At 45.3% G+C, this 23,642-nt stretch overlaps 1 protein-coding gene across 1 annotated transcript in view; it reads left to right on the top strand.

Annotated features, from left to right (window-relative positions):
• Nucleotides 1-23,642, top strand: part of LOC147702957 (phosphatidylcholine:ceramide cholinephosphotransferase 2-like) — a 214,185-nt gene that overhangs the window by 82,149 nt on the left and 108,394 nt on the right. The window lies entirely within an intron of this gene.

Genomic DNA, 23,642 nt, shown 5'->3' with positions numbered 1-23,642 from the left:
TGAATGTAAGACGTTACAATGCATACATTTACAATGCATGCCTTTACAATGCAGTTTTTACATTGTTACATCCCTTACAACGCATATATTTACATTGCATGCCATTACAACACATTTTTTAAAACTACATTTACAACACATTCCATTACATCACATTATACCTTGACAACGCATACCATTACATTGCATTTAGGGTAAGTGTTGGATAGTGTAGGGGTAGAGATTACCATTTTAACTCCAGGGGTTGCAACAGTAGGGTAAGTGTTGTATAGTGTAGGGGTAAAAATTACTATTCTAACTCCAGGGGGTGCAACAGTAGGGTAAGTGTTGGATAGTGTAGGGGTACTATGCGCTGTAATGGTATGCCTTGTAATGACATGCGATGTAATGCATGCCTTGTAGTGACACGCGTTGTAGTGTCATGCCTTGTAGTGACATGCAATGTAATGGCTGCGTTGCAGTGACATGTGTTGTAAAGGATGTTGCAATGTAATGACTGCATTGTAAATGTAGTGCGACGTGATGACTGCGTTGTAAAGGTTGTTTCCCATATGTGCTATGCAAGTTAAGCGCTAAGTGTTGAGCCTTTTTTCAGTGTACAAAGAAAACGTCTGTGGTTGGCCCTAGTAGTAAGATGGCGATAATGTCAAACCACATATGACACTGGTCATTAGTGAATTCAAAAGGCATTTCAAATACCAGTGCAGCACCTAGAGTGCAATTACATTGGGAATTCCTTGTGGCATCAGCTGTAATGAGGTAATTAGGTTCTGGGAAGTTCAGTGGTTCACCTCCCGGTGCAAAGGTAGATAAAAGCATGGCCTATAAAACAGACAAACAGAAGGTATCCTAGAAGTCTAAAGTGATTATGAATGTGAAAACAGTAACACCCATTAGTAAACAGAACTTCAGGCATCGAAATGAGCATGTATCAGATCTGGGAGCCTTGTAGCAAGTGGTGCGCCATAAACTAGGTGCTACTTAAGAATGTTGAAATGCTTATTATCTAATTTTTAATGTTTGGTTTACAAGGATTAGCAAGGTTACACATGAAGCCGGTGCTCAAGTTTATTTATTTATTTATTTTAAGAGTTTTATATAGCGCTGGCTAGACCCGGAGGTATCAGAGCACTTTACATGAGGTTCCACAAAATTACAAGATTACATCAGTTCCAATTTACATCAGTTGCTAGACAAACAATACAAGAGCATAGAAAACAAGATAAGTGAAGTGTAGAGGGGAAGGGGGAAGGGAAAAGGGATGGGAGGAGATACGGCAGAAAGACGAAGGAAAGTCTGCCCAAAGTCCGGCTGGGTAGGTGACGGTCGAGTGGGAAGTCCCAAAACCCATCTCCTCCATAGCTATCAGGTAGCTCCACTGGGCTTTGGCCAAATAGCTAGGTCTTAATGGGAAACATTTAAGGAACATGGAGGGCAAAATAAATGGAGCGTAGAGGGGAGGGGACAGGGAAGGTGAGAAAGGGGGGATAGGGGAAGTGACAACAAGGAGAGACAAAATGAAATCTGTCTAAAGGCCGACTGGGTAGGTGATGACCAAGGAGGGAGCTAAACCAGGTAGCTCCATCGGGCATCAGACAAAATAGTTCAATCTCAATACATTGAGAGAGGAGAGAAGGAGAGACATAAATAGGGGGAGGATGCGGGAAGAGGCAACAGGAGAGATGAAAGGAAGTCTGGCTAAAGACCGACTGGGTAGGTGAGGTCCAAGGAGGGAATACCCAACCTGTCTCCTCTATAGCTAAACCAGGTAGCTCCATCGGGCATCAGACAAAATAGCTAGATCTCAAATGACGAGGGAAAATTCACAGGTAAACAGGGAGGGGACTAGGGCCAGGACAGGTGAGGGCAGAGGTCAGTAGCAGGAAAGTGGAGAGGAATAGAGCGGGGAGGGGTAGGGGGTAGGTAGTTCAGTAAAAGTTTGCATGGATCTGCTTCATTCAAAAAGCAGGTCCGTTCCTTCTCAGGCGCCATCTTGAGGTTAAAACGCCGGGTGAGATTTTCTCCAAAAACCTTGTGTTGCTACGACCGGTAGGAATGGCGGCCACAGCATCAGACGCTCCCGACCATCAGATGTCCGGAGATGGTTGAAACAGTTGTTTAGGGGGGTATTAAGCGCCTCACTTAGTTGATGAAAGCAGGGCTTCAGCGGAACAGAGGCTCTGAGCAGCCAAGATAGATCCTGGCTCCTCCTCCTTTCCCTTGAGGGTGCCGGTGAGAGGTTAGATGAGGTTAGATGACAAGTCCAGCAAAATAAGAGCAGCAGACACCCTGTCACAGATCGTCCTCCATTCATCAGCAGCTAGGACCAGTGTGGTTACAGGGCAGCGACCCGTGGTGCATAACTCAGACTCAAATGGAAGTTGCTACCATCTTGCCTCCCAGAATGGTTGCTCAGGCGAGCGTTCAGCATGCTCATCTTCCTGCTGGCCGCAGTATGTATCATGCTCATACCAGGAAACATATCGCCACTCAGAAGACTGCTTGTTTCACAGTGAGCATGTGCCATTTTGCTCTACAGCTTCTCTAAACCAACAGCAGTCAGTGTCCTGCTTTATGCTGTATTTTTATTCAGTTGAGGGTCTGTAGTCTAGTGAAATGCAAAAGCTTCACAGTTAAATATATTTCTAGCATGAGGGTACAATACACCTGCTGTAAAAGTTGCCTCTCAATCTTAGTGTGCGTGTATAGACAATACATGCACGCCTGCTTGATTGCAGGTGTGTTTGACTTGCGCAATCACTTCTGAATTTTTCGGAGTGCACCTCTAAGGCGCATATGTCCTGGTTTAGAGTGTAGTAGCACAGACATATCTTGTGCCACTCTATGATTGTGAAGTCATGAACTGAGAGTTTGTGCTCAGAGTACTGATGCTGGGAGAATGTTAGACATGGGCCGAGTGCTTGGATCAGGAGTGTCTACTGTCAAAATAGGTTATCCACTATTAGGGTATCTTTCATAGATTCACATGCCTGAATCATTCCCCATTGTCGGGATGGGAGTCCCCAGTACATAAGAAAAGTAATGTTTCACTAGACATATAGAGAGATAGGCAAAAGGCCTCACATTAGTAATATATCCAGGTCCTTTTGTAATGAGGACCAATCTCTAGAGAACAACCAATCAGCTATCACCACCCTCTGGAACCTTCCCTCAGATTTTTACCGCACGTCGTGCTAACGGAGTCTCCACTGATTTCTGCTCAGCTTTTCCTTGTTTCTGGAATTCAAGTGGTTTTTTCTTCAGAATTACTTCTTCTGAGTGAAGTTCTCTTTATCTTCATGTCAGATTCTCCTAAAAAAGGCCTTTTTAGGCCCCGTGCTTCCTGCTTCAAGAAGATGCTTCATGGCGACGACCAACATAAAGACTGCCTTTACTGTCTATATCCTGACCATTCATCGAAAGACTGTAAGGTATGTCGTACCTTTTCATCAAAGACCCTTAAAGACCGAGAGAGACGCCTTTTAATTTAGCTGCCGAGGCTTAAAGACAGAGAACACTCCTTGTCCTCTGAGGAGAGTGAGGGCTCAACAGAGTCTTTAAAAACCTCACAGAAAAGGCCCAGAGATGCTTCTCCAGGTCCTTCGTCGCAGCCCCCTCAAAAGAAGACGCAGAAAAAGTCTTCAGAGGCAAACCTTAAGGCTTTACCAACCAAGGTTTCTCCACCGAGGATTTTGCACACTTTTAAAAAGCCTACTTCAGCCCCGTCGACGACCAACTTGTCGACGGTGGCCTCGACGACGAGAAAATCTCCTTCTACAGCTGTGGGAGTAACCTTGTCGACAACAGTCTCTACATCCTTGGCGTCCTCAGCATGGACCTCGTCGACGACGACGTCAGCGTCGACGGCTGTTATGCCATTGTCATCGACGATCAAGATTAAGAAATTTCCATCGACGTACAAGTCAGCGTCGACGCCCCGCTCAACGACGAGCGCATTGACGAGTACGTCGACAAGGAGTGTTCCGTCGACATCTCTCTCATCGTCGACGAAGGCGACTTCGTCGACGATGGCTCCGTCGATGGGAGCTTCGTCTACGTTACTTTCAGATTTGTCCGTTGGTGTTCCACCATCGATGATGACTACACCGACGACGGCCTCGTCGACGACTCCACAGTCAAAAGTGGAAAGTGCGTACGTTCAAATCAAAGTCACAAAACACACGCTGACACCTTCCCTTACATCACCTAGCAGGTTCCAGCCATTACCTCCGTCTCACCGTTTGGACGAGGAGGAGGATTCAGACGACGGCAGCATGTTCAAAGCTGCAACAAGACCCTCTGAACTTCATGTCAACTACCAGGAGGATTCGGACTATGACGAACAAGACGCAGAAGATCAGGCATATTATCCAGACAACAGCCATCTTTGCCAACCACCCATTGTTTGTCTGCCTGCGTCTTTGGTTTCTGACGTCCAATTTTTAATTTCCGACTACAAGCAGAGATCCCCTACTTCTGCTCCGTCTCCTACCCCAGTTCTCTCTCCGCCGCCAAGACTACAGGTTCCACCTCCACCTCCACTGTCTGTGCCTGTCACAATACCACCTCCACCTTCCACGGATGATGAGGAGGATGATCAACAGGAGGAAGGATAGGTTCATGATTCCCAATCAACTCATGATGAGTGGGATGGGGAACAGCGTTTACAACGCAACTTTTACCACGCAGTACCTTTACCACGTAACTTTTATAACGCAAGCCGTTACAACAACTTGCGCTGGGGGGCGCTGTAGGATAGGGAATAGTTTAATTTACTATCCAAAACCTGTTGGAGTTGGAATAGTAAATTAAACTATTCATTATCCAGCGCCCACCAACGCAAGTCGTTGTAACGACTTGCGTTGTAAAACCTGCGTGGTAAAGGCATGCGTTGTAAAAGCATGCGTAGTAATGACATACATTCGAGTGGGATTATCCCTTTCCCAGCTTCTCTGGTGCCTCCTCAAGTAGATTCACCTCCTGAGGATGTTGGGGGTTTTCATAATATCTTGGAATCAGCATTTCCAGATTCTTATGCCTTCTCACCAGCAAGACTGTTTCCTTTACGACTTTAAGGAACCTTTTAAGAAATCATTGAGATCTGTGCCTATCAATGACTACATCTGGGCCCAAGGCGTTAAAATAATGCACAATCCATCTACAGTCCCCCCAGTGTTGCCTCGTCTGGACAAAAAGTACAGAGCTCCAGACACTGCTCCAGCCTGCCTGACTGGCCATCCCAAGCCTGATTCCGTCATCACTCAGGCAGCTCAGCAGAGGTCTAAGAACCCTTCTGCTCCGATTTCCGCCCCTCCGGATAAGGAGGGCAGACGCCTAGACAATATTGGGAAGCATTTTTTTCTTCCATGTCTGCATTTACAGTGTGTGCGTCTAATTCTTTATCGTTATTGGGGCGCTACAACAGGCAGATGTGGGCGGACATTGCACCATACTTGGGGGCCCTGCCGGACGACTCGAAAGAGGAAGCAAAGAAGATCTTTTTAGAGGGTGAACGTTCGGCTTCCGAAATCATCGATTGTGCGATGGACATCGCCTCTACTGGTTTCCGCCAACTGGCTGGGGCTGTTGTCCTCCGACGCCAAGGTTGGCTTAAGGTGACTACGTTCTGGACGGAAATCCAGACGAAAATTCTGGACATACCTTATGATGGTCAACTTCTTTTTGGCACTCATATTGACGAAGCTCTTCAAGGCATAAAAAAGGATGCAGACACGGCCAGGGCTCTGGGTACCCTTCAATTTAAAAAAAAAACCTTTTTGAGGCTCAAGGGGTAGAGGACAATCTTCCACTGATTGCGAACTACCAACAATATCGGTCTTCCTATTCCTCCTCCTACCAGCAATATCGGCCACAATTCCAACAGTGCCCACAGCAGCAATCTTTATTCACTAAGTCCTCCTTTCGCGGAAAGGGCGGATGACAGAAGGATTCCTCCCGGCGTCAATGACTTTTCTCTACTGCCGGTCTCCATTTCCTCTCCACCCTCCAAAGTAGAAGGAAAAATTTCCCATTTTTTACACATTTGGAAACAAATAACAACGGACCGTTGAGTTCTTCAACTGGTACAATTTGAACACTGCAGTTCGTTCAGACTCCTCCGCAGACCCCTCCTCGGTAGGGGTGGGCGGAATTTGCGTAATTGCATTCCGCAAACATGCAGAAATTCCGCGAACACACGGAATTGCTTGTTCGCAATGCTTTTTTACTGTTCACAATCACTGTTTGCGTGCTCGTGTGGAAATATCTCACAAACACGCATTTGAGAACGTGAATAATGAAAAAATTTCGCGGAACGCAGAATTTTGGGCAATTTCGCGTTCTTCGCGGAATGCAAAATTACCCAAACTCCGCAAATTCCGCGAGTGGAACAGAATTTACCACCCAGGCCTACTCCTCGACCTATGCTTCACAAAAAAATCTGCGCCTTTTACTCCTGGAAACCTCACTAATGATCCAGAAAGGAGCTATAGAGTGGGTTCCTCTTCGTCAGCGGGGGAAGGGTTTTTACTCCCGTTTTTTCCTGGCGCGCAAAAAGGAGAGGAAATGGAGACCAATCCTAGATTTGAGTAGTCTCAACAAGTTCTTAAAGAAACAATCGTTTCGCATAGTCACCATTCAAGAAGTGCTGCAACTTCTCAATGCAAATGACTACTTGGTATCTTTGGATCTTCAAGATGCCTACTTTCATATCCCTATCCACAGGAATCACAAGAAATTTCTGAGGTTCACTGTGGCAGGCAGACATTACCAATTCCGAGTCCTGCCCTTCGGACTCATGTCAGCCCCACGCATTTTCACAAAATGCCTTTCTCCAGTGGCTGCATACCTCAGGCAACAACGTCACCAAGTTTTTCCCTATCTCAATGACTGGCTCGTCAAGGCACCTTCTCTAGACGGCGCGAACAGATCTTCCAACGCTTGTCTACAGCTTTTCAGTCGCCTGGGGCTCACTCTCAATCAGGAAAAGTCCATCCTCCAATCTTCTCAACCGATAACTTTTCTGGGTGCTATTCTCGATACAAACCAGAAAAAAGCTTTCCTGTCACAAGAGCGACAGTGCAAACTTCTTCACTTGGCGAAATGCATAAATTCCAGAAAGTTCCTCTCAGTACGCCTGTTCAAATCCCTTCTCGGGATGATGTCATCCTGTATTCTGTTGGTTCCCTGCTGTCGCCTCCACATGCATCCTCTCCAGGAATCACTCTCCACTCCGTGGATTAAAGCCGAAGGATCCTTCGACGATGTCATTCAAGTGACCCCTCAAATGGTCACTGCTCTACAGTGGTGGACTCGTCCTTGGAATCTTTCTCAAGGTCTGCCCTTCTTACTTCAAGCCTCTCAAAAATTATCACAACAGATGAGTCCCTGGAGGGTTGGGGAGCTTTCCTCCAAGAACTCCGGATCAGTGGAAAGTGGTCTCCTTCTTAACGGAAGATTCACATAAACCTCCTCGAGCTACAAGCTGTTTATCTGGCCCTCCTGACTTTCTTTCCCAGGATAAAAGGTTCTCCAGTGCTTATCCGGATGGACAATACTACGACAATGCACTACCTAAACAAACAGGGGGGTACTTGTTCACAGTCACTCTCTCACGAATCTCAAAAGATCTGGAACTGGTTGCTTCAGCACAACATTTCCCTACGAGCGGAATATGTTCCAAGAGCAGACAATGTGCTGGCCGATTCACTAAGCAGGCAGCAAACAACATGTCACGAATGGGAGTTGAACCAGCGGACTCTCAACAGCATATTCTCTCAATGGGGCACCCCTCTCTTGGATCTATTTGCCACCCAGCACAACGCCAAATGCCAAAACTTCGCAAGCTGGCGTCCCCAACGGGGATCTCTAGGGAATGCATTTTCGATAGCATGGTTCAACGTCTTTGCCTACGCTTTTCCACCGATTCCCCTGATTCCCAGGGTCCTCAGGAAGTTAAAGGCAAAACCCTGCACGCTAATCCTGATAGCTCCAACGTGGCCTCGCCAGCATTGGTTCACGGAGCTTTATCTTCTCTCCCAGGAACCGCCGATTCCTTTGAAACCGTTTCCCTCTCTCCTCACAATGGACCGGGAACAAGTCGAACATCTGGATCCAGCATCTCTCAAATTATCGGCTTGGCTCCTGAGTTCCGAGAGTTCCATGGCCTAGACATTCCTCCAGACTACAGGGCAGTTCTGGCTCAGGCTCGAGCTGGCAGTATGAACAAGACATATTCCTTGAAATACAAGAGATTCTGCATCTGGTGTAAGTCTGCGAATGTACAACCTCTCTCTTCTCCAGAGCAAATATTGCCTTACCTTCTGCATCTGATGACTTTAGGTCTTGCTCACACCTCTATTAAAGATCACCTGGCAGCAATATCCCGTTTCAGGAGATCTTCTACAGGCCCTTCTCTTTGGTCAAGTAGACTGATTAAACAATTTCTCAAGGGCCTATTTAGGACTTTCCCTCCCGTAAAGTCTCTACCTCCAGCTTGGCAACTCAACATACTTCTTGCTCAGCTTATGAAACACCCTTTTGAGCCGATACACAGAGCCGATTTCAAGTTTCTTTCTTAGAAGACGGCACTCATTTTAGCCCTTACATCTGCAAGATGAGTACGCGAGCTTCATGCATTCTCGATTCAAGACCCTTTTCTTCAATTCAAACATGATAGGGTTATACTTCGGACTAATCCCAAGTTTGTGCCCAAAGTCCCGTCAGACTTTCACCTTAATGAGTGTATAGTCCTACGAACCTTTTTTCCAAATCCTCAAACGGCGGCAGAAAGAGCTCTGCATTCACTGGATCTTAAACGCTGCCTTAAATTCTACCTTGACAGGACAAAGACATTCCGCAAATCCAACCAACTCTTTGTAGCTTACAGTCTACCTAGGAAAGGTTTTCCACTTACTAAACAAAGTATTTCTCTGTGGATCTCTGAAGCTATTACTTTCTGTCACCAGCAAGCGGGCTAACCCTTGCACTCCACGGTTCATTCCCATTCCACTAGGGCAAATTCTACCTCCATGGCACTCTTTGCAGGTGTGCCTATCACAGACATTTGCAGAGCGGCGACATGGAAGACGCCGCATACATTTGCCAAGCATTACTGTTTGCATACAGAACTCATGAAGGATGCTGCAGTGGGACAGGCGGTGTTATGTCATCTATTTAATTAGAGGTGAGCCTTCTTTTCATCCCACCATCCTTTCTTTTTATACGCACATGTCTCCATTGTGTTCTCTACTGTTTTTCTTTCATTGCTGTTTGATACTTTATATTTTCACATTGATATGTTATTATCTGGTGAACTTGTACATACTGTGCCATTCGAAATGTGCTTATCATTGCTTACTACTCTGATTCAGGCATGTGAATCTATGAAAGATACCCTAATACTGGCTAAGAAATGCGTTACTTACCTGTAACTGCAGTTATCCAGTATTGGTATCTTTCATAGATTCCCATGCAACCCACCCACCTCCACTGGAAGGGCTCACCTAGTTCTCTCAGTGATACATCTACTTAGCACTGTGCTTACGAAAATCTGTGGGACTAGAGCTCCTTCCAAGGAGGTTCCAGAGGGTGGTGATAGCTGATTGGTTGTTCTCTACAGTTTGGTCCTCATTACAAAAGGACCTGGATATGTTACTAATGTGAGGCCTTTGGCCTATCTCTCTATATGTCTAGTGAGACATTACTTTTCTTATGTGCCGGGGAATCCCATCCCGACGACGGGGAATGATTCAGGCATGTGAATCTATGAAAGATACCAATACTGGATAACTGCAGTGACAGGTAAGTAACACATTTCTGCTTGACTTTGTGGGAGCACCCGCAGGACAGTCTTAGCTAAAGTGGTTTGATGCCAGTTAGAGAAAATAACTAAAGAAGAGTGAGGTCTCCACAGCTGTGATATGGGGAGTGACACAACCTTCGTGGTCAATAAGACATCAGCCTCCGAGACCTGGAAAAGTTTGAGAAGACCTGTAAACACCACAGTTAGAGACAAAAGAGGATTGTTCTTGCACAGTAGGAGGAGTGGCTCAGGAAACCCACTGAAAGTTTGTAGTTCACAGGAGATGTCTATGAGCATTTCCATTGCTCCTTGCAGTCTTGGCACAAAGCATGGGCTTTCCCTCACATGTTGTTGGTAAAAGAGTATAAAAGCAGAGGTTTCATCTGGATGTAAAACAGCATGGTTGGACTGATCAATAACAGCTGCACGCTGATCTCTGGCAGGCTTCTTTACTTCAGGCAGCTTCATTTCTCTCTAGGGCCGAGCAGCTGTGCATTTGAGATGATGGCGGATTCTCAGCTCAGATATTTTACCTCCTTCACCTCAGGTCACAGCAACACCAGGATGCGTTCCCAGTTCTACAGTCTAAATCTGATTTTTAAAAGATGGCCAGCGACCTGCTCCTAGGCCAAACATTGTTTTTAGACTCGGAGGGTTAGCTTAAATCGAGTGCTAAACACCAGAGGCTCAGATCTTGTGCAAAACTTAAAGGGAACCATCCAAATTCAAGTGCAGTATTGTACGCCCAATCTGATGACAAACTTACATCCAATTATATAGGGGTTTCTTGAAACCCATATTGATTTCCAACATCCCATAATATTCACTTTGGATCTATAACTATTCCTGATACTCAATCAAAGGCTATTGCTGGAGCTGGCTTTAGTTCCTAGTCCTGAACCGGATATAGGCTGTGGGTTATGAGTACCAGGCACACCTCTTCATAGCAGATGAGAGCAGTGTCCATGTCCTTGTCCTTGGTGTTGGTGGCTCCTCGTACAATCAACTGGCAGTCCTGCTCAAAGGTGCTCAAACTAAGAGGCAGAGGGGACACAAGAGCACCCTGTACTGCATTTTGGTGATCCAAATAGAATGCAAAATAACCTTGCTACAGTCACCTATGCATGGAGGGTAGAGGGAAGTGTGCAGAAACAGCTACTGACAAGGTAGACAACTGGGAAAGGGAGACCCTCCTCCTCCTGCTGCTACTCATGTTCCTGTTCCTATTCTTCCTCCTCCTCTTCTTCTTTCTCCTTGTCCTCCACCTGTTCCTCCTATTCTTCTTCTTATTCTTCACCATCCTCTACTTGTTTATCTTCTTTATAATTACAGATTTTAAAAGGCCTGCATACCATGACAGTTAATCATTTGCTACCAACAGTGCATCTTTTTATGGCATAGAGATAAATACAGAAGTCACCCACAATAAAAGGAGGTCCTTTATAGATGAACTGGCATAGTGGTGTGTGAGCAAGGGGACTTGGCATTTAAGTATCCTAGAAAAACATGATCACAAGTGAAAGGTGGTCCAGCATGTCTTTGTTGGGAAAGTGAAACTGTGTAATCAATGAGTACGCACAAGGGATCCTTAAAAGGTAATTTCCTGTTCCCCTAACCATAGATGTTTCCATTTTGAATTGATGGGCCTGCCTTGTGTATTTAAAATGCTATCTATGCTTAGATTTCTTTTTGTGTCTGATAGGAGAACCGTTAATTATCCCCATACAGGATCCTGTACATAAGTATAGGCACTCAAGGAACAGAGAGGCTCATTTAGAGTCTAGTAAGCAGCCCACCTGGTCAGTGGAGGCTATGGTCTCCTCTCTGCTTGCAAAGAACCGAACATCCTATAGTAAGATCCTCACCTGCCTGGTGGGAACCTCACTGCCTTTAGAGTAACCATAGATGAGGCAATTACTCTAAAAACAGAAGCGTTTGACATGGTGGTTTGGCTCTGCTCTGTAAACTTTTTGGTTTTTCTAAAACAAACTCCCAAAGTAGGATTTAGATGTTTTGGAAAACACACAAAAGCCAAAATAACACTGGCCCTGACTCACAGGCAGTGTTCTTCCTATAAAGTGGAGTCATTGTTGCATTTCTGTGCCTACGACTTCCATGGTGTGACTTCTGGTCTTGGGCAGTCAAATGTAGTTACAGTCACCCATGGTAAATAGGGTGGAATGATAATCACTATGACCTGGCAGCCCAGTGGCAGACATGCTTCCAGAAGTATTTTCAATGGCAAAGCCAGCTGAGGCCCTGCATGTGGAAAACCTGTTGTTCCCCCACCTCTAAATGAGGAAAGGGAACTGCAAGTTTGGCATGACAGTTTATCCATTTCACCAAACCCTTGGGGCCAGATGTAGGTAATCCCAGATTACCAATTCTTAAATACCAAATCAAAGTGACACCCTGCCACCCTTCAATGTTTCCCCCAATTACCGAATCGGTATTTATGGATTCGGTAATTGCCATTCATTACTATGGGCCTGGAGGCCCATAGGGATGTATGACGTTACAACGCAGGCTATTACAACGCCTGCCTTTACAACGCAGTTTTTACATCGCAGTCCATTACAACGCATAGCGCTTTGAGGTGTTGGATAGTGAAAAGTTTAATTTTCTATTCCAACACCAGTCCCCGTGGACACTAGGGAAGGTGTTGGATAGAAAATTAAACTTATTCCCTATCCTAGAGCGCCCCCCAGCGCAATGCGTTGTAATAGGTTTGCGTTGTAATGCCCGCGTTGTAATGGTAGTGCGCTGTAAAAGTTTTGTTGTAACAGGTGTATACCGGCCCATAGGAATGAATGTCAATTACCGAATCTGTAAATACCGATTCGGTAATTGGGGGAAACATTGAAGGGTGGCAGGGTGTCACTTTGACACCCTGTTGCACCCCTCAATTGTGTATGGGTGCACATGTTGCAAACATACATGCCCTTAGGCATGTATGTCTGCAACATGGCACTGTTGGAAAAACAAAAAAAATGTTTTCTCAAGGGTTTTCATTATTTACCACCAACTTCTATTTGGTGATAAATAACGAATCCTTAACTGAGTAATGCACTAACTTGAGTGCTTCCTACATCCTGGATTCGGTATTTTACCGAATCGGTATGTTAAGAATTCTATATTTTACCGAATCCTTAAATTACCGATTCGGTAAAATACCGAATCCTTAAAAAATGCCACCTACATCTGGAAAGCCCAATGCCGGTCGGTAACGGCTGAAATTCGGTAATTTTGGCCGTTACCGACCGGTATTGGGCAACCTACATCTGGCCCTAACTGACTCCCAGAGACGTAGAAGACAGTCAGGCAATATTTTTGGAAGTCAAAGTTGAGGTCCATTTTAGCAACAGAAGAGTTGAACTCTGCTATAGCTCCTCAAACCACAAAAGCTGTTGACATTAGAGAAACAACGCAGACTAGGACATCTTGAGAAATTGGTGATATGGGGTCATTTTGAATAGAACGGACATTGAACATGTGTAACTATAGGTGTTCTCTGACATGCCATACAAGGGCAATGCTGTGGCAGGCGGTAATCTCACCAATCCCCTCGAATGTCACAGGTTCAAATCGTAAAATGATCTGCAAATAGTTTGTATTATTTCTGCTTCATGGCAGCTGAAAGGAAATGCCTCCTTTTACATGACGACCCCACATTTTTGGACTGATGCTGCAGTTTTTTTGGCTCTGAAACTGCACTGAGGCCTGCAAACCTGACCTCAGTGCCAGTGTACTAATCCATTACAAAATATATGTTGAATTGCACCCCCAAAATTGGCATAATCTGACTTACTCATAAGGCCCTACTGTATGGTACAAAGGGCACACAGGGCTGCAGCACTGATTATGCCACTGTGTGGGGGACAAAGTACAAAATGGTTCCTAGCCTACCACTAAAGCCTGGAAGAGCAGTTTTAAAACTGCTTGTTCGACTTTGCCATTCAAACCAATGGTAAACTCCCCACTTCCCTAAACAGAATACATAAGTCACCCCTAAAGAAGGCCTGTAGAGTCCTCAGAAAGGGAGCTGTATATTATGAAGTGGGGCATATACTTTACATATGTCCTAACAGCAAAACTTCCAAATGGCCATCTTTGCTGTGGAAAAGTTAGTAGCCCCATTGGCTAACACAAAGTTACAGACTGACCGGTAAGTCAGGCTAACTTCTGAATGGAACTACTAAAATGGATAATTCAAGGTATCAAATTAATTGTGGCATTAAACCTGATGATGCCCTAGTCGAATCTAATTTCCCCTTTAAGGAAAAGCAACTTTTAGAAAGTTGCCACTCTGTTGCCCAGTTTATACAGTTGCTGGCCACCAGACAGCCTTCTGTCTTCCTGGAGAGTAGCATGAAAGACTCTCAGGCTCAGGAACAATGGAAGCCTGGTACAGAGGGAGGTGTTATCGCCCCATTGCAGGAAGCCACACAGGGTGTTAGCCTGAAAGGCGAGCTTCACAAGGTTAACTGCCTTTGATGGGCAAATGGCTATTACACTCATGTAGGTCTGCCCCTTTGTTGAGGTAGACAGGCTAGTGGTGGCAACAGAGAGGGGAAACAGTGGCCAAACATGTTTTCTCGTGGGCCTGTATCACACAGGTATACACACCTCTAGTGTGGGCTACCAAGATCCTACCATCCACGGAAGGGTTAAGACATCTTGGGAGTGATAAGAATAGTGCACTCTGGGAATTCAAGATGCCACACTTAGCCAGAAGTTGTTACAGGGCCGTAGGTATCCTGGTAGCCCATTGGCTAGTGACCACATTATAATCCTGGGCATAAATATGCCACCCCTGGGATTTTGAACCTCAGATTATGACAGAACTGAAGAAAGGACAGAGCAAGGACTGCCCTTCTGATCCTTGAACTTAGGAAGAGAGAGTGCACCGACTGCTGGACTGCACCCCCTGAACCTTGGCTAGCAAAAAAAGGACTGTGCCTGTGGATCGTTTAAAAGTCGCTCTCGAGTCCCACACCAAAGAAGGGACTCAAAAGGTCAGTTGGCTACCCCCCTGGAACAAGCACCAGGTATTTAAGCTGAAGAAGCGCACCCCAACAAGTCAGTAGCCACATTCTTCGAATCACCGCTGAGTGATCCAAGAGACTGATCCTCAACGGCAAAAATGTACCTAATTTGTTGGACGCTGGAGTGTTGTCTGGGCCCAGATTGGTCACCAAAGGCCTTACAAAGCCCTTACAAAAGGATACTGTCAAACCTGATGTGTACGGAGATCTGTATCCCAGCCACAGCTCGACTTCTACTGGCTCTAAGAGGACTTCGAGGGACACCAACCCCTGTGGTCAAAGTTGCCCAACCTTACCCATAGATTGAGGACACCCCATCAATCAAACAGCAACCAGAGCATATAGATCAGCTTTCAGTATCTTCAGGATTCTGCATCCTCAGCATCAGGACCACTCCACTGAAATCTATGGCGGTCTTGAAGTAAAGTGTGGAACTGGACTTGAGACTGCTTAGATGACCAGGTAACTGTCTAATTACTCCTTTTTTGTCACACGGACATTCTCCCTGTCAGAACTGGTTACCCCACTCGGACTGGAATAGCCATACACAACTCTTTCAAACTTTCTAAACTTTACGGTTACCAGTGCTTGTTTACTCTTTGGAATAAAAAGCTGAGATTTGCGTTTTACTTAAAAAGCTATATCTCTGGAACCTTCTAATGGATGTTGCTCATTTTGGTCTCTAAACATTCACAAAAATATAATCTATTTGTATAAATAGGTGTCAGATCTTTTTCCTGTTGTGTGACTTTCTCATTTTATTGTTTGGTGCTTCTAAATGCTTTACACCCGTTACTTTCTTTAAGCCTTGCTGCTCAAAGCCACAGCTAACCAGGGTTGAGCTAAAGGTTTTATAAACGAGTCTGACTGAACCCAAGAAAGTTTTGCAAGTGTGTTACACGGCCAGGCCGCCAAACCATACCATATAATACATCACAATACTCATAGCAGCCGCAAAAGAAGCTGCAGGTTCTGGTGAACATCTCCAAGTGACAGAAGTGAATGAGAGTTCAGAAATGGGTAATTTATGGAAATTAGACCATAACTATGAATGAGATAATTCTTTTGCCAAAGTGGTGTTGGACAGGAGGGAAGACTGTAGGTTGGTGAGAGAGAATAAGAGAATAAATAGATCAGGTCAACAAAGGTGGAATAGAGGCAAGGTGTGCAGTGTGCATCAATAATAAGTAGTTGAGGTAATGCAGTAGTTATTAATTTAAATTAATAACTTATTTTGGACTTTGAAATACTACATAAGCAATATCATAAACACTTAACATAATACGTTCAACAATTCATTTTTTAGAGAAAGTTAAAGATAATACCTTTACAATTGGCAATTCAGTACCGAAACACGATTAAACTTCTGCTAAAATGTTGAAATTACACTAATGAGTGTCTTGCTATTAGTATTCATTATCCAGTCATACACTACCCCTCGTATCATGGAGCATAACTACTGCTCAGGTAATCAAATTGTTTAGAATTGTCTATGTGGTGCTTTAGGCTAGCAGAGTTCCAGGAAACATACCCTCAGGTGTTAATGCAGCTGGGGGTTTTGTAGAAATTGGGCTAGATTAAAAGTTATATATGTTGATGTAGTTAAATTAACTTGACAAAAACTGCTATCATGTCAGTGTAAATGATGTACCTTTACTTCTTTCTTTCATTGTCCTACGTAATTTTTTTACATAATATAACTGAGAACAGGAATTGGAAAGGAATGCTAGGAATATGAGAAGTTGCAAATATCTCACCGTCCCAGGACATAGAAAGCAGAGACATTGGTCACATTAGAGTTATCTTACAAGCTCAGACAAGAGAGTTAGGTTATCCCAGTTTTAGAGCATAAGCCCCAGGAGCCGTTACATACATTGATTTTAAAGCCATAAAAAGCTAGTAATATAGCTAATAAAATGCCTCCACATACTTCTAAAATGAATTCCATATTAGCAAGAACGTGCATTGTGCAACTAAGGAAATTATGCTATGAAATGACTAATAGGTGACATTTGGAACTGGCACTTTCTGGTTAGCTGAGGTGATGTCCCAGCCAGGCACCACCTACCACTCCCGCCAGGGGCGGGTGATTACACACACTGTATAACCTGCGCTCACCCTTGGCGCTGAGCAGCCAGGCTTATCACAGAGGCAATGTGTAAAGCATTAGCACAGCTTTTGGAAACAAGGATGGTGCACCAAAGGTAAAGAGTCCAAAGCGTCGCAAAATTATAGAAAATCAATCCTTTATTAATTCAAGCTTTCAAAGGCCTCAGAGGACTTTTAAAGCTTGAATTAATAAAGGATTCATTTTCTACAATTTTGCGACGCTTTGAACTCTTTACCTTTGGTGCACCATCCTTGTTTCCAAAAGTTGAGATCTGTCTCTACAGTGGAGCGTTTGTGTAGCAAGCTCTGGATGTGTTGTGCACAAAACCAATACTTCTGAATGTATTTTGAAACTGATGTGCTTAACTTTGGTCAGCCACACTACCGTTTTTCTTTACAAAAGCATTAGCACAGCATTCACTCACAATAAATAAACTGAGCGTCACAAAAGAGACTTCACACGGGATATATATAAATAACGGTTGTATTTAGCACACACAATAATCAACACAACATGAACAGCATGTATTTCTCGGCATAAATTACACTTGGAATTATTACTAGCAGTACTGGTTAAGACAACATCAGTAATATGTACCCTTAGGCAAGATCTTAATCTACTCCCCCTCACACCCTTATGCTGTGTAACACATTGTCCACCCTCAGCCCACCATAGGTATTCTAATAATTTGATATTTAACAGTTTTAGGGTGCACCCCGGGCCATAACAATATCATAAATATGTACATACAACAAATACCAACACTTATTAGTGCGGTGCAGCGGATAGCAGGCAGGGCTGCTCAGAACGCGCTTGCACACATATGCACTCAGCACCCTAATGCGGTGCACTGATACCCAGCAGGTCAATTGATAACACACTTCAGACCCCGTGGCCCCATGCCTTGCTCCACCCTCCAACTCATCTCAACTATCCTTCACCCACAGATTGGAGATAAGCCATTCTTCCTCCCGGATACTAGGCAGGTTCAGAGGTAAGCAGGTCGGGGTAAGGAGGTAGGACTAATTTGGAGGCAGTCATCAAATCGGGATCGGCCACCACTCTGGAAGTTTACCCACTGGATGTGGAGCAGACCCAGGCAGAGGGCAATAGTCAGTCACACTAAGGGTTCCACAAAGGCCTTCCAGCACCAGCCCAGTTCTATGAAACGCAGGGGGCTCTCTCAGTCTCTTGACCCGCTTCCCATCATTCTCAAAAGCACTCTTTCTGCCCAGTCAGTCACTCACAACCCAGGCCTGAGCCAGACAATACTACCTGGCAACACAAGGTCGTCGGGGGGGGGGGGGCGGGTGAGGAGAGGGTAGGTGGTCAGCCGAAATGAGGGCCAATAAGGGAACAATCTATAAATGGAGAAAGAAGCAGGAAGGCCACTCGGAAGAAGGAGGTACCCCATCAGGTACACATCGATCAGAGTTGCACGCAGACAATCTGGGCACAGAATCTGGTACGTGCTGATACGGGTTGCACCAGGCCATTCTGGTCACGCACAGCTAAGGGTTGCAAAGTCCATGCCTCCTGGAAATGAGGCACAATGCCTGGTGCACGTTGACAATGGTTGCACCAGGCAATTCTTGTCACACACACTAGAGTTACGCCCCCACCTACGAGGGACGCAACCTGTGAATCGGACACCACACGCAATGATCATGCAGTCATGAGAGAGAAGCGGCACAATCAATGGAGCGGGCCACTCTGGATCCTGCAACCGGTGAATTCACTCACCACCAACAAGAAGCTTATGCAGGCAGAGGTCCCCACGATGCAGGTCCACATGCCTTGGGTGAGGGCACGATCTCAAGGGCTCTGCCCCCAAAAATCTGGTCTCCTGGCAAAATTATTAGTTTCACCCTCATGCCTTACTGCCATTTAGAATCCAGTAGATGACGAAGGCACTTAAAAGGGCACCGCTTTCCAGGTGTCACAAGTAGATGGTCTGGGTGCCTTGAAGGAGATCCTTGATGTCCCTGAGTCCTCTGAAAGAACAGGGGGAAAGGCAACAAGCCCTTGGAGAGCACACTTCAGGGTACCACTCAGCAGCAGATAGTCAGCCCAGGCCAGCCACTATTTAGGAAGTTCACGCGGTCCCTTTCAATGGCAGTCCTACTTGCGCTCAACAGATTCCTCTGGCAGTTTGCACCACAAAGTTTTAGGTTCTCTGGTGCCACATCCCCACAAGTGTATCTATACTGTAGTGTGCCGTTGAAGTTGGAGTGGTTCAAAGGGCCTCCATTTGGACCCCAGATGTCTCCCCTAAATGTCAGTCCTGTCTGCCATGAGGCCATGAAATGCAGATCTAAATCTTTAGTGGGGCCATGGTCTGGCTCCAGGTGCCAAGTATCAAAACCTCTTCCTCCAATCTATCCAGCCAGGCCTGCAAATGGCTGAGGTCTGTCCTTCCAAGTGCATGTCCAATGTTTTATAGCTGTCACTGGGGAATGCCCAGATGTGCTCCCCCACCCGTCAGTGCGGACTGGAGTCATGCATAAAGGCAAACAAAGAGTTTTAGAGCAGAGAAACGCGCACTGTCTAGTATTTCATTACTACTCTAATCATGGCAAACCCACCATTACCACTGGAAAGTGTTTGTTAGTGTGAATCCAATGATAAGAAACATCATAAAGCTGCTCCACTGCAATCCACTATTGCAGCTTGAAGTAATTTCATCTCTTCCTCAATGTTAGCCTATGGGAAGAGCAACTCTCATTGGTATTGGAAACACAGATCGGTAATCCTCACTATGTGGACAGGGAACATTTTTTGTACCTGTCCTACCACTGGCTCACCCCTTAAGATGTGCCCTTTAGGCGCTCTAATGGTAGTCATAGGTCCTCTTAGGATGGTAAGTGATTTAAAAAGGCTAGCCTGATCCGAAGCGCAATTGCACACACTCAGACCTTGAATGACAGGCTGGACACATGTTTCGAAACACCACTGGTGCAATATATATATATATTTGTATGTTTTAAATTGTGAGTTTTTATTAACTGTACAATAAACTAAACTAAACTAAACACTGGTGCAAGTGGGCACACCGGCCTGTAATGGCAGGCTGACCATATGTTTTAAAACACCCTAGGTGCAAGTTTGCACACTGGTCTGAAATGGCAGGTGGGACCCATTTTCAAGACCCATAGGTGCAAGTGCACACACACCGGCCTGCACTGGCAGGTGTAACCTATGTTCAGAAACATTAATGGTGCAAGTGCACAGATCGGCCTGCAATGGCAGGCGGCCTACAAGCTTTAACCCTCATAGGTGCAGGTGTCCAAACCGCTTGCAATGGCATGCTGTACTCCGGTTTACAACCACTATAGGTGTGAGTGCCCACACACAGACCTGCAATGGCACACCTGACCTATGTTTAGAATCCACAGGTATGTACCACTTCCTAACGTGTGTAGAAAGGTTGCACTAACTCTCACACTGCATTTGCAGTGGGAGAGTGCCCGGAGCACTGAAGCCACAATAAGAGAATCAGGCAAAGTGCCTTTACAATATGGCAGAGCCTCGGGTGCCGTTTCACCGCAAATGCAACCACACTTGCCTTAACCGCGCATATGTCTTAACCATGCATATGCGTGGTTAAGGCAGTAGGTGGTCTAGATGCGCGGATGAGTGGGCACAGGAAGAGGAAGTATCAGGAGAGGAAGTGAACCGATAAGTGGGTCTGGGGCCGGGTTTTGATGGGGTGGGGGTAGTTTTAGGGCTCAGGTGGGGTCGGTTTGTTGAGGGGGCTGGGTCTTAGGCTCAAGGCAGGTGAGGGGTCAGAGTAGTTTTAGGGATGGGGTTGTTTTTAGGGCTCGGGGGGGAAGTTCAGGTTGTTTGTAGGGCAGGGCCCAGAGTTTTAGGACTCAGGGCAGGGGGTCGGGTAGTTTAAGGTTTCAGGGGTGGGGTAGTTATTATGACTCTGGGGGTCGTGTTAAATATAGGGCAGAGGCCGGGGTTTTAGGGCTCAGAGGAGGACACAGTAGTTTAAGGTTTTAGGGGTCAGGGTAGTTTTTAGGGTCAGGGTGTCTGGTTAGTTATAGGGCAGTGGCCAGGGTTTTAGGGCTCAGGGCGAAGGAGCTGGGGTGTGAACTTTACCAAACATCCCTTTACCAATCGTGCCTTTACCTCCAAATTGCATGGTAAAGGCATGTGTGGTAAAGACATGCATGGTAAACGAATGCATTGTTTAGACTGCGTAGTAGAGGCACACATAGTTTAGGAATGCACACCTCTGTCATACAACCAGAGAATCACCAAACCCAGGACCTGTCTCATGGTGGCAGCTGACCCCTAGGTAGGGAACAGTCACATGGTTCGTCAGTGAACATGCAGGTGTACCTACCCGGTAAATCACCTGCCCTGAGCTCCACCCCTCAGGATTTACCCTAGTGCCTCTTTGGCTGTAGTGAAAGTCTCCCTCAATGTTGGCTCCTGAGTGAGAAAGGCCAACCTGAACATGAGCCTCGTTTGACAGGCTATTCCGGTGGGTGGCACAATCAGTGCAGTGTCCCACTACTAGCCAGTGCAGGACCTGTCCCGTGTATGTGGTGTCCAATCAAGTGCGCACCCTATCCTGGCATGTGTAGGAAGGGCATGTGCACTTTCCCGTTTTGGTATAGTTGGAAAGTGCCCATAGTCTTAAGGTCATGAAAAGAGAGTTGGCAAAACCAGGAGGACAAAAAGCAAAGAGTTTCAAGGAAATCCTCCTAAGAAGGCCTCTCTCCAACAGTGACTGAGGTAAAGACAACCATATTTTCTTCCTAGGTGTCTCCTTACCATTCGTCAAAAATTCACCACAAATAGCATTCTTTGATTTCTAGAACACAGATGTATGCTAGTCATTGATCATGTGTGCAAGGGGTTTGCATCCTATGCAGTTCATTGCCAACGTGAGCATTTATCTCACGTCACATGATAGCCAATTCCCTCGTATGACCTGATGACTCTAATAAACCACTAATGCCATTATGTGCTTAGTTACCCCATCATATTCCAGCCATTGCCATAATATGCCCTGGCACTGTCGCGCTAGTCAGTGTCATGACATTCCCATTTATCTTACACATGCCACTTAATTTCATCTCGTATCCCAGCTGTCCCTATTATAGGCCAGTAGGTCCTCTAATGTGTCTAGGTATCTACTATGTACCATTAAAAGTTAACATCTGCAGGGTTCCCCTTCCCATTCATCTACATTAGATGCTCACTGATCCACACACCTACAAATATACATACACAGATGCAAGCATGCACATTAGGCCAGTAAAAAGTTGCAAAGACAGCAGACTTGCAAGTTCACAAAATATATTTTGAACTATGCCAGCTTTGTGAACTGCAAAGCCCGTACACTTTAAAAAATAAAATAATGAGGCTAAGAATGGGGCACTGAGCTATAACATGAACTTTCGTACTCTGCCGTGGCAAAAGGACAGTTATTTACCCTTTTAGCTTAGGTCTCCTTTCCTCACTGCTAGAAATTTCAGGATAGAATTTCTGTGAATGGGGAAAAGAGATAATATGGTTGGGCTGCGGACATTATGTTTCCCCTCTCAGATAGGGAAACGGAACCCCCCACAGCCTGTTGTGCTGTCCTTGTTGAGGGGAACATTCGACTGCGGGATGTGAAAATTCCAGAAATGTTATAATTCTTCGTGAAGTTTGAAAACCCTAAATGCGGTCGACAATTCTGTTTTAATTAAAACTTCAACCATCCTTATAGACACACTCAAAACTCACACATGCACAGAGCCACACTCACACACACAAGCTCAAGTAGTCTGTCGGCTCATCAGTCAGATCATATTCCCTATATTAGGGGCGGTGCCTACTCAAGCACCACTGTAGGGATTACGATGCCCCTTTCTGACAGTCTTTCCTTGGCGGTCCGACCACCATGGTAAGTCTGTCAGAAAGGGACTTTGGGGTCCCCTAGCAGGACCCCGTCTCTAATGGGCCTCCGCTATGAGGCCTGGGCGCACTTGTGTTGTAGTGTAGTTCCTATTTTCCCTATAGGCCCTGCGCATTGGAATAACATAAACAGCAGTTTAGACGTAGGACTGAGGTCTTCTAGGTCTCTACTGACTATGTTAGACTTAATTTAGGTATGCGCCAGCTAGCTCAGAGGTCACTGGAAACTTTCTTGAATGAATAGGAAGTGATCAGCTTCCCTGGCTCAGACAAGAAGGGATTCAGCTTCCGACAACCGCATAAACATGACAACTTTGCTCACTCAAAATAAGAGTCAATCTCTAGAGTCATGTGAAACAATAGACAGCTATTTCACTCAGTCAGATGTGCATATTTAATTTCACCAGGGTGCAGAGAATAGAGAGACGGGCGTTTTCAATAAAAGGTATTATTTATTGAGCAGTCTTCCTTCTCATGCAAGAGAAATGAATTGCCACAATTGCAATACTTAATGTAAAGTAAAGTACGTACAGTAAAAGGAGTATTATGAAATAATACTGTAAAAGCATTGATATGGTTTCTTAGCCATAAGACACTTTAAAATGGATAAAATATATATACATATATACATGGGCTAACGTGCTCAACTGGTGCTTCTAAACTAAGCCTACCCCGGTGTACCTGACCTAAGCCTAATACGTGGGAAGGAGTAAGTAAGTAGCAGTTTAAGTTAAGTAGGTTTGTTGCCAAGGATCTGTTCAAGAATTCT

This window comes from Lissotriton vulgaris, chromosome 7 (genome assembly GCF_964263255.1).
Source record: "Lissotriton vulgaris chromosome 7, aLisVul1.2, whole genome shotgun sequence".
Taxonomy (NCBI): Eukaryota; Metazoa; Chordata; class Amphibia; order Caudata; family Salamandridae; genus Lissotriton; species Lissotriton vulgaris.
This window is presented reverse-complemented; position numbering and strand designations above follow the sequence as displayed.